At 51.3% G+C, this 3,620-nt stretch overlaps 2 pseudogenes; both read left to right on the top strand.

Annotated features, from left to right (window-relative positions):
- The first annotated feature begins 49 nt into the window (after positions 1-49).
- Positions 50-2,168, top strand: LOC116217692 (annotated as a pseudogene).
- Positions 2,169-2,251: 83 nt separating this feature from the next.
- Positions 2,252-3,616, top strand: LOC116217693 (annotated as a pseudogene).
- Positions 3,617-3,620: the final 4 nt, after the last annotated feature.

Genomic DNA, 3,620 nt, shown 5'->3' with positions numbered 1-3,620 from the left:
ATGACATCCCCATGTCACACTGTCCCCATGTCACGACATCCCCATATCGTGACATCCCCATGTTACATTGTCCTCATGTTACACTGTCCCCATGTCACGATATCCCCATATCATGACATCCCCATGTCACATTGTCCCCATGTCACAACATCCCCATGTCACACTGTCCCCATGTCACGACATCCCCATATCATGACATCCCCATGTTACATTGTCCCCATGTCACATTGTCCCCATGTCACAACATCCCCATGTCACGACATCCCCATGTCACACTGTCCCCATGTCACGACATCCCCATATCATGACATCCCCATGTCACACTGTCCCCATGTCACGACATCCTCATGTCACGACATCCCCATATCATGACATCCCCATGTCACACTGTCCCCATGTCACGACATCCTCATGTCACGACATCCCCATATCATGACATCCCCATGTCACACTGTCCCCATGTCACGACATCCCCACATTAGGATATCCCCATGTCACCACTGTCCCCATGTCACACTGTCCCCATGTCATGACATACACTTGTCACCACATCCCCATGTCATGATATGCCCATGTCATGATATCATGTCATCCTGTTCCCATGTCACGACATTTCCATGTCTCAGCATCCCCACGTCACGACATCCCCATGTCAGAACATTCCCATATCACGACATCCCTGTCATGACATCCCCATGTCACTGTGTCCCCATATCACGACATCCTCATGTCACAATATCCCCATGTCACGACATCCCCATGTCAAACTGTCCCCATGTCACAACATCCCCAAGTCACGATATCTCCATGTCACACTGTCCCCATATCACAATATCCCCAAATATCATCTCCATGTCATGACATCCCCATGTCAAGATATCCCCACGTCACGACATCCCCATATCACAGTGTCGCGATATCACGACATCCCCATGTCACGACATCCCTGTGACACGACATCCCCATGTCACGATGACCTTATGTCAAGATAGTTTCATGTCATGATATCTCCATGACAACATCCCCGTGTCACACTGTCCCCATGTCACGATATCCCCATATCGTGTCGTGTTCCCATGTCACGACATTTCCATGTCACACTGTCCCCATGTCACAATATCACCAGGTCACAACATCCCCATGTCACGATATCCCCATTTTACTACGTCCCAATGTCACAACATCCCTGTGTGACAACACCCTCCTGTCGGGACATCCCCATGTCACACTGCCCCCATGTCACGACATCCCCTTGTCACGATATCCCCATGTCTCACTGTCCCATGTCAAGGTAACTCCATGTCATGACATCCCCATGTCCCACTGTCCCCTTGTCACGACAAACCTATGTCATGACATCCCCAGATAAAGATATCCCCACGTCATGACATCCCCATATCACAATACCCCCACATCATACTGTCCCCATGTCACGACATCCCCATGTCAAGACATCCCCATACCGCAACATCCCCATGTCACGACATCCCCACATCACGCTGTCCCCATGTCATGATATACCCAAATAACAACATCCCCATGTCACGACATCCCCATGTCACAACATCCCCAAATCATGACATCTCCATGTCATGACATCACCACGTTAAAACATCCCCATGTCACACTGTCCCCATGTCACGACATCCCCTCGTCAGGACATCCCCACGTCATGACAAACCCCATGTCAAGATTACCCCATGTCACGACACTTCCATGTCACAACATCCCCATGTCAAACTGTCCCCATGTCACGACATCCCCATGTCACAATATCCCCCATAACAACACTTCCATGTCACGACACCCCCATGTCCCACGGTCCCCATGTCACGACACATCCCCACGTCACAACGTCCCCATGTCACGATATCCCCATGTAACAATGTCCCCATGTCCCACTGTCCTTTGTCACGACATCCCCATGCCATGACATCTCCATGTCACGAAATCCCCATGTCACCCCGTTCCCATGTCACGACATCCTCATGTCGCGACATCCCCATGTCATGATATCCCCACGTCTTGACATCTGCATGTTACGATATCCCCAAGTCAGAATGTCCCCATGTCACAACATCCCCATATCGCGAAACCCCCATGTCACAACATCCCCGTGTCAGTCTCCATATCACGACATCCCCACGTTAAACATCCCCATGTCATGACATCCCCACATCATGACATCCCCATGTCATGACATCCCCACGTCTCGACATCTGCATGTCACGGTATCCCCGTGTCAGAATGTCCCCATGTCACAACATCCCCGTATCGTGAAATCCCCATGTCACGACATCCCCACATCACTGTCCCCATGTCACGCTGTCCCCACGTCACAACATCCCCAGGTCTCGACATCCCCATATCACGATATCCCGATGTCACGACAGTTCTGTGACACGACATCCCCATGTCAGAACATCCCCATGTCATGACATCCCCATGTCACACTGTCCCCATGTCATGATATCCCCATATTACACCCCCATGTCACGACATCCCAATGCCTTGACATCCGCATGTTGTGACATACCCTTATCGTGACATTTCCATGTCAAACTGTCCCCATGTCACAACATCCCCACGTCACGATATCCCCATGTCACAACATACCCCGTGTCAGGATATCGCTATGTCATGACATCCCCACATGATGAAATCCCCACGTCACGACATCCCCATGTCGCAACATCCCCATATCACAATATCCTTATATCATGACATCCCCATGATAAAACATCCCCATGTCATGATATCCCTATGTCACGACATCCCCATTTCTGGAAATCCCCATGTCACGATAGACCAATGTCACGATATCCCCTTGTCAAGACATCCCCATGTCACGACATCCAAATGTCAGACTGCCCTCATGTCACAACATCCCCGTGTCACGACATCCCCATGTCACAATGTCCCCATATCACGATATCCCCAGGTCAAAATATCTCTGTCACATCATCCCCATGTCACGCTGTCCCCATGTCACGATATCCCCAAATCATGACATCCTCATGTCAGGACACCCCCATGTCATGACATCCCCATTTCAGGAAATCCCCATGTCACACTGTCCCCATGTCACGATATCCCCAAATCATGACATCCCCATATCAGGACATCCCCATATCGCAACATCCCCATGTCACACTGTCCCCATGTCACGACATCCCCTCGTCAGGACATCCCCATGTCAAGACATCCCCATGTCACGACATCCCCTTGTCACGACATCCCCTTGTCAGGACATACCCATATCAGGACATCCCCTTCTCACAATATCCCCGTGTCACGACATCCCTGTCACAACACCCTGATCTTACGACATCCCCATGTCACGACATCCCCGTATCAGGATATCCTTTCGTCACGACATCCCCAGCTAAGAACATCCCCACGTCACACTGTCCCCACGTCAGGATATCCCCATGTCACGACATCCCCCCGATATCACGACATCCCCATCTCACCGTGTCCCCACATCCCTCTGCCCCCCATCACTGCCCCACATCTCACTGCCCCCCATCCCTCTGCCCCACATCTCACTGCTCCCCATCCCTCCTGCCCCACATCTCACCGCCCCCCATTGCTCTGCCCCACATCTCACTGCCCCACAT

The sequence above is a fragment of the Meleagris gallopavo genome, unplaced genomic scaffold (genome assembly GCF_000146605.3).
Source record: "Meleagris gallopavo isolate NT-WF06-2002-E0010 breed Aviagen turkey brand Nicholas breeding stock unplaced genomic scaffold, Turkey_5.1 ChrUn_random_7180001881329, whole genome shotgun sequence".
Taxonomy (NCBI): domain Eukaryota; kingdom Metazoa; phylum Chordata; class Aves; order Galliformes; family Phasianidae; genus Meleagris; species Meleagris gallopavo.
This window is presented reverse-complemented; position numbering and strand designations above follow the sequence as displayed.